The sequence below is a fragment of the Phasianus colchicus genome, chromosome 20 (assembly GCF_987193195.1).
Source record: "Phasianus colchicus chromosome 20, bPhaCol1.hap1.1, whole genome shotgun sequence".
NCBI classification, from domain to species: Eukaryota; Metazoa; Chordata; class Aves; order Galliformes; family Phasianidae; genus Phasianus; species Phasianus colchicus.
Window position 1 is genome coordinate 7119660 of NC_143455.1, and position 15083 is coordinate 7134742.

Consider the following 15083-nt stretch of genomic DNA (forward strand, 5'->3'; position numbering starts at 1 on the left):
CCCTGTACCCATCACTGTTCTCTGTGTCTTTCAGTGAAACTGTGCACAGAGGGATGTTTATGCTTTGCCACTGTGATGTAGCTGTATGGAGTGAAAAAGTGCTCTATAAAAACAGAAGCCATTGTCTGTCATTACCTCTTTATCTCGTTGTGATCTATATGCCCAGCCTTGCTCAACTTTGCAAACCACCGTGGCTGGAAGCATCCATCATCCTATCAGTTCAGTTGGATTAATTATACTCAATCAAAATGTTTCAAAAGAGGACAGAAATGTCTGCAGCAGTTAATCCTGTCTATTGAGGCTGTCAGAACATTGGCATTTTACACTTCAGTTCAATTACAAGACAAATCTGCTAATGGGACATAATCTTTCAGAGTAAACAAGGAAGCAAAGCACTAATATTCTGGCAATTGATTTATGCAGGGTAAATGGTGCAGAGTAAAAGCTTCAGGAAGCCAGATGAGTGAGGACAGCCATGAGCTTTCAGTACTGCTTTATCTTCCCTTCTGAAACAAACAAACAAACACAAAACAACAACAGATCACCAATGTATGTATTTTGTGTATATGTATCTAGACATATACTATGTATACATATAAAGGGGGGCTGTAAGAAAGAAAGGGACAGATTCTTTGTCAGGGTTGTTGTGATAGGACAAGGGGAAATGGTTTCAAATGAAAGGAGGGGAGATTTGGACTAGACATAAGAAAAATGTGTTTTACAGTAACAGTGGTGAGGTGCTGGTACAGATTGCCTGGAGAGGTGGTGGTGCCCCATCCCTGGTGACATTCAGATCAGGCTGGATGGGCTCTGAGCACTGATGGAGATGTAGATGTCCCTGCTCATTGCAGGGGGTTGGACCAGACGGCCTTAGGTTTCCATTCCTTCCAAGTCAGATGATTCTGTGATTATGTCTCTTTTTAATTGACTCTTAGCCAAAACACCCATCGTACCTGGTGGGGTCCTCTCCTCTTGCTTCTCTCATCAATCCCATGAAGAAACAGGAGAAGAAAGGGAACAAGTGGATCAGAACAGCCTATGCTGTAGGGCTGGCTGTGACCTATAGGTGGGGAGGCTTCCATACCAGCGTGCAGAGGGCTGGGGTGCCAAGGAGCAGTGTGAGCTCTGAGAATTTTTTTGACGAAACGAACCTTTAAAGGTTTAATTAAAAGCCATTTCAAGTGATTCAATGGTCTTCCCACACAAACTGAGAATTTCCAGGCAAGCTGATTGAATTATTGCTATGTAAATCCGTGCACACGCACATCCTTGTGCGCATACACACGCACCACACACCCCGTTATCCCTGGCACATATTTAGAACAGTTGTGAATCCCTTGTATCTTCTGCCCATTGCTAGGTTACTTACAGCACTGCAGCTTTGTAATTCTGCCTAGTCACTAATACCCTCCAACAGCCATTTGGACATCATGTTATCATTAAACATTTATAACAAACCAACTGCAATTAAAGATTTATAAATCCTATTGCATTACAGCACAACCCAGAGCAAGAATTGCCCCGAGGTCAACTTTCCTTTCTAATTTTTTTAAGTACAATCACATATGGGGATCAGTCATCAGTGTAAAGTACGCATGCTGTTTCTTCATGGGTTTGTCCAAGTGATTTTGGTTTTGATGGAAGCATTTGGTTTAGATTGTAGTTTTTAGCGAAGGAAGGATATGACAAAAGCTGCAAGTCAGTTTGAAGAGACCTCCCAGACTCATCTTCATCTCTGAATAAATCCTTTCAGCACTTTGTTATGGCACAAAGCTCTGCTGGGCACAAAGTGCCCATGCTGACGTCCAGGACTGGGATGTGTTCACGAGCACAGCACCCATCCATCCTGCATTATTTTGTTCTGGAGGAGTTTATGCCTCAGCCCAGCAGTCGCTCATGAATTCATTTGTTCACCTCCATCTTTGTTCAGCAGATTTCACTAGAAAGGATATTGAGAGTCAGGAGATATGGAAACGTGAGATTGCACTGTGAAATAATGACATTGTGAGGATCAAAAAGGACTTTGTTAAAATTGGGTACATCCAGACTTTTACGTCACATTTGGAACTGAAGTCATGTATAAATACTCTTTCTCAGAGTACCCATGGGATTATTTTTTTCCCAAGAACTATGAGACTTTACGAGCTACTCTGAGGAAAACAGCATTTGCTCTTTCTGTTAAAAGTTGGAGCATTTTACCCAGATCCACTCCAGCTCCATCTCTGCTCTTTTGGAGAGAGAAGGGAAGGCTTAGCTAACTTCTGTACCAACAATTTACTAACAGTTACACTGTGAATGCTTAAAATTACACCTCAAGTTTCCTATTTAGGCACCAAATTAGCAGACAGTCTTCCAAAGCACACTGTAGCACCTTAACCAGCACCATCAATGTTTCAGCATTGCCACTTTTTTGGCTTGGATCAATCCACACTTTTTTCTTCTCCTTTCCCATTTTTCCACCTATCTGGAAGACATCTGAGCACACAAGCTGTGCAGAACTCCCACTCTTGCTTCAGAGGGTAGTTAATGATTTCTGGGATGGTCACAGCCTGGTGCTGTCTGTGTGTCCACACAGCAGATGAACCACTGCCCACTGGGGCACAGTGGGCTGGAAGTGTCCCCAAGGTGGGCTCTACTCCACAGGGCAATGATGTGGCCCTGGGGACACAGCTTTCACTCCGTGCTCCTGCAATCCTGTAAAAGGCAGCTGCCCCCTCCCCAGGAATATTAAATTCTTTGTGCTCAGATAAACCCTCTTCCTCCTGGAGTTACACTGGACTTTTTATACTTCCCCAAAATTTGGGGTGAGCTGCTCAGATGCAGCTTGATAATGCTCTCCAAACTGCAGAATCTGCACTTTGCCTGTTCAATCTCAGCCCTGAGCACTGCCCTTCTGTTTGTACCTAGGCTGCCCCTCCCCAGGGACCAGTGATAACATTTTGACTTGTGACAGACGCTTCCTTCGTAAGGACATTTTCCAGGCTGACTTTTCCCCAGCCGCCTCATAAAAATAGTCTCTTTCTACTTAAAAAGAGTTACTTTAATTTTTGGGATGTGGGGGAGAGTGCCAGCATCCTTCAAAGTTTGTCTTTTGATTAAAAACGAAACATATAACTCTGAAGTAATTAACATGGATGTTATTGGATGTACACTGATGATTACATTATAGGACTGGTTATCAAAGGATTACAGTTAAGAGGTTTAATATTCTCCAGCTGATCCTGTAGCAAATTAATCTGGTCTGACCTTTACTGTTCTTTGTTATGTCACTGTAGTATCATTTCAGCATTATCATCTCTTACCCCATTTTGGGAAAGTTAAAAAAAAAAAAAAGCAGAGAAATTCAGAAACATCTCTTTCAGGAGAGAGACTACCGAGATAAAGCTCAGCTTGTTCAAGTGATCAGCTGAAAAAAGCAGATCTGAATTGTGACCTGTTGCACCCCTGCAAAACTCACATTCTTGTTAGAACAGGAACAAACTGCAAAGAAATCCATCGCCTCTATATGGGTAATGTTCAGTACTGCATAAAAAGTGAATTGCTTGGCACCAGATAAATGTATCGTGTCCTCTCCCTAGGAAAAAAAAAAAATATGAGGCCAATACTCTGCATTTAGCTCTCTCACGTTTGAATCCATCATGTTTAATCCCCCGGTGTCCGCATGAAGCCCACACAATTAAGTGTTTATATATGACAATGCAATCTCGCAGCCATGAGGTCATACTGAGCAGAGTGGATTAAAAACGTGCTACCTCAGTATAATAGATTCAGACTTCATAGATAAGAAAAGCTGCATAATGACAGATCTCTGAGCTTTTTGTCTGACTCAGCAGAGAACAAAAGACTAAGCCAATTAAATAACTGACATCTGCTTTTATGTACTTCTGCTCATATCCGTGCAAAGCCATCTTAATAGGTATTTTTAACTCTTGTCAAAAGAGCAGGTTTGTCACCGGTTGGGTCCGTACCGATGAATCTTCCTGTTGGAAGTGTTAAAACGCAGCGGCGTTAGCAGTCAAATGGATGATCCAACACAGTTACAAGAACACAGACTCTGAGGCTCTGTGAAACCGGGAGGGCTTCCAGCAAGCTCTCATGGAAACAGCCCAGGCAGCTTTGTGAAGCTGATAAGCCACAGGTGCACAGAGCCTGGCCGGCTTTGGGGAGGTGATGGGATGGAATTTTCTGTCCTGGCTTTGCTCTCCCCATGGGGCATCTTACTTAACTCTGCTCCTTCCCGTGCAGCACATGTCTTGCTTTGGACTTTGAATGGCTGATTTTATCCAGAGGTTTGTCTGATCTTAATTTTATAACACCAGACTGGTGCTATCTCACCACTGCCTGGAGAGGTGTCTTTATTCATCTCACACCACTGACCACACTCACATGCAGTTCTTCTACCAGGGCAACTCCTGCACCTCACTGTATATAATACCAGTGCTTCACTTTGCCTTCTTGGTGCACTTGGATGGTCCATTCTACTGAAGATCCCAATTGCTGCCTCAGAATGCATTGCTAGCCTGAAAGTTTTGCTCCTTTCCAAGGAAACTTAAAGCGTTGTTATAAATAGAACTGTGGCATCTAAGAGATATAAGCTCCTCTCCAATCACAGAACAAAACTAGGGGTATTGGTTATCAAAATTTTTCACAGTGATCTCTTCCTGAAAAAGGAATTGGATCTCCATTGTTCCCTTCAATCTGCTGAGCCCTTGCTTTCATCTTAGGTTGCAGGGTTACCTCCAGCAAAACAAATTCAAACACCTTTCTTATGACTCTGAGAAACTGTACCACCTCTCCCAAGAAAAGAAAGGAAAGAGGAGGGAAAAAAGATGAGTTTCAATATTCTGCAGCATATCAGATCGCTATGCTGGAGATGAATGACCCCATTTTGGCTACTGAGAGCACAGATCTCTGCTTCACATATTGAATCTAAGTTGATTTAGATGATTTCAAGTCAAGCTCTTTTAAAATACATGCTAGTTGCACACATCTTGCTTGGTTCTTCCCCATGTTGAGTGATACTAGTGGCTGGCAGCAACGCTGATGGAAACTTCCACTGTTGTCCCCAAGCAACTTTCTCTGTAGGTTGTAGAGGTGGAACCCAAGGTTCCAAAGTATTTGTACAGGACAGTGTGCATTTCCCCAGAGTCTGCACTTTAAAGCAGAAATTATAGGCATAGGACGAGATAAACATTTTACAGAAGAGGGATAGATAGAAAAAATAAAAAGCATGATATTTCAGCAATGGTTAGAGGCCATGTTCAGATCCACTCTTGATGGAGTGTGGTTAGTCTGAGTGATGCTCAAGTGCTGGAGGGAAAAAAAAAAAGAAAAAAAAAAAAGGTGTAAAATTGTTAGTGGGAAAGAAAAGTCTACTTGAGTGTCTTTTATCAAAAAGTAATGAAAACTTTGTGTGTTCTGGAGTTATTCTGTTAATTGCTGAAATCTAGAGCCAGGCAATCAATGACTCTAAGGAGCACTGATCCTCACCTGTGCTCATTTACACCCGTGGATGATTTGGTCTTCGGTCATCTGAGTGCTACCTACACTCAGAAGCGTTAATTAAGGATAAGGGAACCTCTCCTGCAAACAATGGGGCTCTGTTTCTTTAGTTCTTTTAGTAAACACTTAATTTCTGTAACCAGAGCTCCTGAAGTGATTTATGTTACAAGAGTAACTTTCCTTTATAATTAATTAATTGATTACTTAGTTAATTACTTAGCGATGTGATCGTTCAGGTCTGTTATGGCATCTGGTTGGGGTGATACTGATCTCTGAATAAATGTATGGCTTCTCCCTGCTGGTATCTCTGCTCATGTGGTTGGCATCTCTTTGGGTGCAGAGGAGGGATTGCCCACACCTCTCTCTGATCCCTTTTTTCGTTACAAACTTCACACTTTGCAATATTTTGGTAAGTTTTATGATTTGGGGAGAAAAAAAAAAAAAATGGAATGTAGTGTGAAGTAGAAAAGGCAAAATATAGATCTCTTTGCTTGTTGTTGCTTTTTGAGTGTGGGTTTTGCAACTTTTCCCTTCTTTTGCTGCGGCTCCATCACAACTGCAGCTCAGTAATGATTGACCCACAAAGCCTGTTGTCTTCTCCTTCACCCCAGGCACCCAGACTTTAAATTTAAACAAAACCTTCAGCTCTCAGCTCTAGTGTGTCCCCGTAGATAAGTTTTCAGTGAATAGGATGCTTCAATGTGGAGACGTGGCACTGTGGGACATGGTCAGTGTGCACGATGGGGATGGGTTGGGGTTGGACTTGGTGATCTGAGAGGTCTTTTCCTACCTTAGTGATCCTACAATTGTGCGGTTCCAGGACCTGACGTTGCTAGGTGCTGACATACTGGATGCTGCTCGGTTACTGTGATTCATTTCCTCTTGCTTTTGTGCAAGAGGAGAAGCCTCACCATTGCACAGAATGCTGCTAGTAGCCTTTGGAGGTTGCACAGGGCTGTTGTATCATCTGCTTCGTGCTCAGAAAAGGTTCTGGGTTTTTTTTTTTGGTCACATCACTCAATGCTTTCATAAAAAAAATGTTCAGTTGGCTGTGAATGGTGTTTTACCAATGATCTGAAAACTCTGGATTGGGTATGTTGATGCGTGAAGCTCAGCTCTGTTCTAGCTAGGATACGTTTGTTTATTCAGTTTATATAAAAAAAATTAGTACATAGCTGCAACTCATTAATATGGTTCTAGTGCAAGGTTTTCAGAAGAAGTGTTAAGGTTGTTTTCTCCTGAAATGGTTTGGGTTTATTTTCCTTTTAGCTATAATTTCCATAAGAAAATATAATTCCAACAAGTAATTAGTTAAAGTTTCAGTAGGATTGTCTGAATAGGATTAATTCTCAGCTCAGTTCTTGATGATTCATTCCAGTTTACCATCAAAATCTGCTCACTCTCAAAGAAGAATTTGCAAAAATAGTGTTTTGAGTTGAGCATTTAATCTCCTCTGCCAAATAAAAGTTTTTCTTCTAGGGAACATCAACAACAGCATTTCTAAAAATTAATATATCCAAATCGAAACGTCCATCCCTAAAAATGGTATTTTTAATTTCCATTAAAACCTGGAATGCTCTCAGCTTCATTTCATTTCATAAAAGCCACCCTAATGGGTTTTACTTCAGAAGCCTATCTTTTGCCTGTGCAGTGAGTTTCAATTAAGTGTCATCTTTGTCTTTTTTTTTCCATGTCTGGCCCAGGATTATTGAAAACAAAAACAAAAACACCCCTGTAACATATCCCATTTTCCAGAGACTTATTTTACAGTTAATTTTTAATGAATTATAACAAATCCCTGAACCTTGAGGAGTTCGAAACAAGTTTTTCAGGGTAGGGTTTTCTTTAATACAGCGTTTTCCGTTCACCTTTAAGTAATCTCAAGCCAGAATTATAAAGCAGAAGCACATGGAAAAAAGCATCTGGTGAAGAAGTAAGGAAGCTGTGCTTGAGTAGCAGGCAGGTTGGTTTCATGGTTGACCAGCTCTCATTTTCATTTATAAAATGGAATACAAGCTACTTGTATCTCCTTTCTAGCTGTAACTGACCTGTGTTAACCTGGCTACTCAATACCATTGGTTTTGTCTTTCCAACACAATAGACACAGAAGTCCTCTTTTTCTCCCCCTTTTCTTTTCCTTCTCTTCTTATTCAACCTCGGCACCGTTTGGGAGAATGGAAAAATTAATTGATTTTCCCTAATGATGTCTCAGGGAGCAGATCAGGTTAACTGTGGGCAGCAGCTGCAGCTTAATTTGTGAGTGTGCAATTGAAAATTATACACTCCTTGGATTACTGCACCTGACCATGGGGCTGGCGAGCTGCCTGCTGGGTCTTAAAAACCGACTCCCAGAAAGCCCACCAAAATCCCAGGGTCTGCGTGGATGAAGAGAAGGAACATGAAATAGAGAGGAGAACAGAGACCCTTCCGTATGTGTTTGGGAATATAGGGAAGTTGGTAATTTTCTGAAGGAAAATCCAAGAAAGTTGCTCTTGAGAGTTACTTTGAATGTCATTGGGTGGTGTTGAACTCAACCTCACTGCTCCGGAATTGTCTCAGCACCCAGAAGCTGAAACAGAGAAATTGAGGAAAAAGCCTATATGACCACTGCCAACCACTGGTTAACAACCTAAAGTGTCAGAAAAGTATCAAAGTATTATGATTTTCAGCATTTGGCACCATATTATTAATTATTAAAAAAGAAAGAGATAATTTCAAACCAAGAAGTACGTTGATCTTTAAACTGGCACTGTGTGTGTGTGCACAAAATTGAAACCTGGGTTTTGCTTTTTCCTAACGCTTAAACTGGAGCCATTTCACTTCCAGAATATGCTTTGTTTTCTCTTAGAAAACAACAAAAGCATATTTTAGGTGTCCCTAAAATAGAAGGAGAAAAAACAGCGTTTAGCCCATTAGATTTTTCCATTTGAAATCATTAATATTTTGCAATCTGGATGAAGATGTGGATATTTGTACTCTGAAATGTCAGCCAGAATGTTACGATATCACATACTTGTCATCATTTTACAGGCTTCAGGTTCGTATTACAAATGGTGGTAATGCTTTTCAGGTCATCTGAATGTTCCCTTCTCCTGTCTCCCTTTCCCAAAAGCTCACAGAGTGGTGATATAAATTCGGAAATAAAGTGTTGCTAATGTGCTGCTTCAGGAATGGTGGGAGAAAATCATCCTTAGTGCTGTTATGAGGATATCCACCCAAAGGAAAACTGCCATATCATCTCTGGAAGATGGAAGTTACCCCAAACTTGTGTGTTTTCCCTGCTTTTTGGTAATGCTTTGGTTTCAACTTGAATACATTTTCTTACATACCAGAAGGAATTTCCAGCAGTGCCGCAGACTTGCAATGCATGGCAAACTTGCCCTTCTGACAAATGCACCAAGCACAAATGTACAAAGCACAGCTGCACTCATACCCTCCAAAAACTCCAGAAGGGTTTTTCTTCCAGGAAGCACAGCCATTTGTCAGCTTTCTACACCAGAAGTGCTTTAAAGCAAATAGAACAGCAAATGACAGCCCTCCAAACAACTCCTTCCTTTTGTTTTTTTTTTTCTTTCCCTGTCACCCACCTGGGAGGACTGGGGGAAGAAAACCCACCCTATTTCACATCCAACTCAAACAATTCTATGATTCTATCATCTTTGCAGCAAGAGAGAGGGGAAAGCTAATGCAGTTCACCTGTTCTGCTTTTCTGGCAGGATAAGTGTGTTCTCCTTTGCTTATATGTTACCCAAGCCAACATGAAAGGTTTCTCTGTCCAAATACTGGCTCTTTTGCTGCTTTGAGCTCAGGATTTATCACTTGTAATTTTGCATTGCTCTGGGTTAGAGGACATAGGTGCAGCCCCGAGCCACTGTTGACATTCCTGGCATATATGGATCATGCAGGCTGCTCACATTTACAAGCTAAGAACATAAAGAATAACCTTTTGTAAGCGTTCGTTTTTATTGTGACATCTCAGCTGTGCAGCTGTGCTGTAATCTCCATGCCAAGGAGATGAAATAATCAGCTGGTTAGAATTCTTGCTTTTATCAGAGCGGAGCAGCTATCATAATGGCAGGAGTAACATCTTGCAAGGTTAAGTGGTTTTAATTTGTTCTTAGCAGGCGTCTTGTGACTCAACTGTCTGATGGCATTTGTACCGTGCCAATCCTCTTCAAAGATCTTCAGCAAGATCAATTATTTTAGACAATGCTCCTGAAAAATCCTCTTTATTGAGTGAGGAGAGACCTCTTAGAAGGGGCTGGGAGAAGGCAGAGTCCTGAGGGCATTGTGGACCTGCACGCCTTACTGCTAAGTCCTCAGCTTCACCCAGGCTGTCCCAGAACGGCAGGTCTTTAAATGGAAGTAAGCACTTTGTGTGAGAGATATCTTAAAGGGAACCTCAGCTATTTGGGGTTAAACAGCTTTCTGCCAGTGCCAGATAAAACACCACCTTGGGAATATAAGGTTGGGTTTTTACCAGGGACAGATGAACGCACAGCAGTGTTAGGGGTGTTTTCTAAGATGTGTAAATACTTATTTAAAAATCAATACGTACAGATTCTGAGACTAATGCTTTCTTACAAGGGTTTACAGTCTTTCATATACCAAAACCACTTCTGAACTTGGGATTACGATAGATTTGGTAATTAGGTAGCATCTCCTATGTTTTCACCTTTTGGATGAGGAGAAAAGAAATAAGTATAAAACAGGATTTTGTTTATCCTAAACCCTTTTGGGGGTTCCAGGAATCCAGTGTATAAGAGAGTGTAACACTAAAGCAAACGGTGTGATCGAGGCAGTAAATGCAGCCCCTGTGGGGTTGATCTGTGTTTGTGTCTTTCCTCCAAGGCTGCAGATCTTCTCTGCAGTGAGTAAAAGACAAATATTCCCAGAGCGGGAGAGGTGTGTGGCTGAGCAAACACTTTGCTGAAAGCATCAAGGAAAGGAGAGAGCTCAGGGAGAAAAGCATTCACAAAACTTAGGGAAACCTCATGAAAACTTTGTCTCCAAGAATGTATTCTTCCTTACACTCAAATTGTCCTCTCTATAAATGTAAATGACTGACAGTTAGACATAAAATCTGCAGAAGTCCTGGACTTGGCATCTCTCTGCTCCCATTTTTACTTGTAGGGCAATGAGATATAAGTGTTTTCCTCTGCTTAGAAAGACACCAACTGCCTTAGGTTTTGAGAACCTCTACCCTACGTTTTCCAAACCACAACTTTCTTCACCGTGTTTCTTGAAGCCACTGCTAGCTCAGTCGTATTGAACCTGAGCAGACTGGTGCTATTTCAGAAGAGACTGCAGACAACAAATAGCAGCATTTACTGAATACATGACTGCCCGATTCTACATGGAAGAGTAATAAAATACGAAGTACATAACTCAGCTCCACATAGCATGGTCTGGCAGCTTGCCCTTTTGCCTCTGAATTGCTTTTTGAATCCCTGCCCTGCCCAATACAAGTGAAATTATTCTAATTATACCGTTTGAAAGAGTCCCTAGTGACATGCTGGATAGTGATCATTTCCTAGTTCACTGCAAAACAATTTCACTTATAATGCAGATTACACAAAAAGGTCATGAGCTCATAGAAACTCTGAAATTGTCTTGAAAGCTTTGTGTTCTCTCTGGGTCTAGGTCACTTTTGGGTATGGATTAAAGAAAGATGCTGAACCGTCTGATTATTTCAAGTAAGCTTCTTGACATTTTATTCTTCATAATTTCAGGCTTCAATCCTGTAAAGAAATAGAAATAGATCTGCTCTTTATTCCAATTTCAGATGCATGATGAATTAAGCAGGTTGTGCTTGTCAACTCTATTTATTAAGATGGACCAAAACCAAGCCCTAGAACCCAAACAACACGATAACCAAAGGAAGCTCGAAGTTGGATTTATTTTTTATTTTTGTACCTGCTTTCCCCTTTTGAATGACCCAAATCCATATTTTAAGGACATTTTCCACAGGACTTGATCTATGTCTAATTACTAAGAAGACGGCCTGCATAGGAGTCAAAGTTTCTAGATCAGAAAGAGATAAAGTACAGATATAAAGGTCTGGCTGTTTTTCAAGAATCTTTTTTCCCAAAGTTACAAGAGTGTTTTTTTTTTTAATCACCATTGTGGTTTAAATTAGCATCTATACAGGCACAGGAGGGTGAAGATAGCATCCTTGGTTATCACTTTCTACCTCTGCCCATGACCTATCCAAGCAACTCAGACAATGGCAGTGTTCTACAGTAACATTGTCCCAACTCCAAGGAACAGTAGAAATGGTTGCTTTTTTTTTCTTCTGATTAACTGTCTTACAGTCTGATATTCACTAGGACAAGAGGTGGTGGCCTTAAGTTGTGTCAGGGAAGGTTCAGGTTGAATGTTAAGAAAAATTTAGTCTTCAAAAGAGCTGTCAGGCACTGGCACAGCTGCCCAGGGCAGTGAGGGAGTCACCATCCCTGCTGGTGTTCCAGAGCTGAGGAGATGTGGCACTGAGGGACGTGGTCAGTGGGTACAGTGAGAATGGATTGGGGTTGGACTTGGACATCTTAGAGGTCTTTGCCAACCTGAATGACTCTACGACTCTACAGGCTTATAACTACAATTTCATATCAATTATTACAGTTCAGGTAATGAAATTATGCAGGCAAATGCATAAAATGAGCATTGTTAATCATATTGGTCTCTCATAGGGCAAAACTGAGATGAACACGTGCACTTTACAAATCCCATGTCAAATATTTTTCCAGTTGCTTTGTTATTTTCTGTCTCGAATGTTGAATTTTCGTCAGAATCTGAAAAACAGAAAACTGTCAGCATGGCCTACCAGCAGCTTTGGGCTTCTTTTGGAACCCTAGCTTGGTACCTCTGTTTGTAATACTGAGCTTACAGGCTCTGACTTCAGGCTGATCATCAGTGGCATTAAAATTATGAAGTGAGAAAGAACTACATTCAAAAGAAATTAAGGTCTTGTTCTCTTCCCTTTCCCTGTTCCAGGCTTGATGCATTTCCAAGAGTCAAAAACAAAAGATGTGGTCTTCTGGTGTAATGACTTCACCTGCAAAACACTACACAGAGTCATGCCAGCACAGATTTTTCATGCACATATAATATGCAACTATCCAGTGCTGTTTTTCATATCATCCTCTTTTACTCAGTAATTTCATCAACAGAAAAAATAGCCACGCACCATACGACAGCTTGATAATAGAGGGGAAACATTAAAACAAAACATTACCTGTGATGTTAAAGGTAGTGATCTTGAATAATCAATAAGCAAACCCAATTTTTACACAAACACCTGGACACAAGTTCAGCCCTTGTGTCTTGTTTTAGCCTTTTTACTCCTTTCTTTTTGAATACTAATTTTTTTTTTCTGATATATATATATATATATATTTTTCCAGTGTAGCAATGGAAACAGAGACACAGAAACCTGTCTTGAGATAACTCTTTCAGAATACACTGCTTTCTGTGTTTATTGCAGACCACAAGGGTTCACAGAATGACAGAATCATTAAGGTTGGAAAAGACCTCCAAGATCTCCAAGTCCAACCCCACCATTCCCACTGACTGTGTCCCCCAGTGCCACATCCCCATGGTTATGGAACACCTCCAGGGATGGTGACTCCACCACCTGCCTGGGCAGCTCATTCTGGTGCCTGACCACCCTTTTTGGAGAAGAAATTTTTGCTAATACCTAACCTGATGTACAGAGGTTCAATGGAAGGTTCAATCCTTCCTGCCTGTTTGGGGATGCTTCCCTTGGTCCTTTCGAGGCTTAGGAAAAAGTCCCCTCTGCTTATGGTGTGTCCAATACTTTGGAGGGAGTGATGCCTTGCCATGCATTGCACAGCTCTGGAAAAAGAGTAGGGCCCATGCTCAAAGTTAACCTTTGGGTCTCCAGGTGTAGGATTAAAGGCAAAATCAGCTCTGGAACACAAAAAATGTAGGAACAGTGCTTATACAGAAAGCTTAAAACTTCCCATGTCCTTGAATCCACAATGCTCCAGCTTATGACTGCTAGCAAAGTTCAGCATGGGACTGAGGATTTTTTTTCTAAATTAAACTTGGACTGGATGTTTTGGTGAACTTGTCTCAGTTATAATAAATATTTTCCCCCTAAAATTATGGAATTGTCTGCTTCGTTTCAAACTGTTTCTTCACCCCAGGATTCAGAAAGAGCAATGTTTTTTTAATGTGGAAATTTCTTCCACAGGTCCTATTGTCCTTTGAGCCAAATCCCATTTTATGTTTCTTAAAGATTTATTTATTGATACTTTTTTGGCCCACCTGATTGGTTACGCAACTGCATATCGCAGATGGGATGTAACCACTAGTTTAAACACCTTTTTGAAATGTGACTTGAAGCAGCCAGAGAAGCTTTATCAATACCACACTGATTTATTTAGCACATACAATGATTTACTACAGCATTTGTGTTTTGCTTAACTTTTTTTTCTTTTTGGTCCCTTCTGAAAAGTTGACACATCAAACCACTATTGTTTTCTATTCTAATCTTTTCAAACTTTTAGCATTTAAATCATCTCTAATAAATAAAAAACCTTTCAGCTGAAACAGGAGAAGGAAACTTTTTCTTCTTTCCAACTACTCCTGACCATATGGCAAGTGAAAAGTTTTTTTTTTTTTTCTGTTTTCTGCTTCTGTTTGTTTTGTAATTAAGAGTCCTCTTGAATAAGAGAAAAAAATATATATATCTTGCCGATCTTGGATCCTTCCTTACTTGTAGAGCCAAACTTCTTTGAAGTTTCTGACAAATCCCATTATTTTTTATCCTATTACATGCTAAGTTTCCAACTCTTAGCTCAAGCTGGAAGTGCTGAAATGGCAGAAGCAGTCAGCATTGCAACTCCCATGAGATTTCCAGTAACGTTTTGGCAGCCAGGAAGGCGAGGCTCTGGGTATTTTGGATAGGTATCTAAATTAATCTTTTCATACCTGTGTCATTCATCAGTGTGGATGGACTAGCCATTAAGCTCTGTCATGCAGGAAGGCATTGCCCAGAGCATAAATGTGTGCACGTTTTAGCATTCCTGCACTGCTGCTGGGAGCCAGCCCCACCGCATGCTGCAGAGTGAAGAGATGCTCCCTAGCCTGGAAGAGCTCACACTGTAACTGTGTTTGTTATTACAACTCCTCTCATTCTCCCAAACCCTTCTGTCCATGGGGGAAGTGGGGTGAGTCCTAATTTAAGATGGGAAATTAGAGCTCACAAGTGTAAATGATTTGTCAAAGACAATGACAGAGTCAAAAGGAAAATGCAGAGTTCTTGACTTCTCCGTTAGTGCCAAAACCACCAGAGCATCATTCTCTTCTCTTTGCAAGGAAAAATCTTCTGCTTCGCATCTGAAGGGGCAGATTTTCAAAGGCAGAGACCGTTGGGATTTTCAGAACTACGCAGTTGTGTGGGAGTTTGGTACCTAGGCATGAAGCAGCTATGTCTTTTCCAAACAAGTCCTCCTACATTTTGAAAGTCGGACCTTTCACCTAGGCATAGCACATCTCATGGTCTGCACTCCAAAGGTTTCTGATACCTCCAGTTGTCACTTCTGCCCTCTTACTAA

At 41.0% G+C, this 15083-nt stretch overlaps 1 long non-coding RNA gene across 2 annotated transcripts; it reads right to left on the bottom strand.

Annotated features, from left to right (window-relative positions):
- Nucleotides 1-1541: 1541 nt before the first annotated feature.
- Nucleotides 1542-6540, bottom strand: LOC149915370 (uncharacterized). Of its 2 annotated transcripts, none has more exons than XR_016459121.1 (3): nucleotides 6293-6540; nucleotides 3458-3574; nucleotides 1542-1939 (listed from the first exon to the last, which is right to left on the bottom strand). It is a non-coding gene; the product is annotated as an uncharacterized LOC149915370 (long non-coding RNA). The 2 variants fall into 2 exon arrangements; XR_016459122.1 differs by lacking the exon at nucleotides 6293-6540 and adding an exon at nucleotides 5491-5578.
- Nucleotides 6541-15083: the final 8543 nt, after the last annotated feature.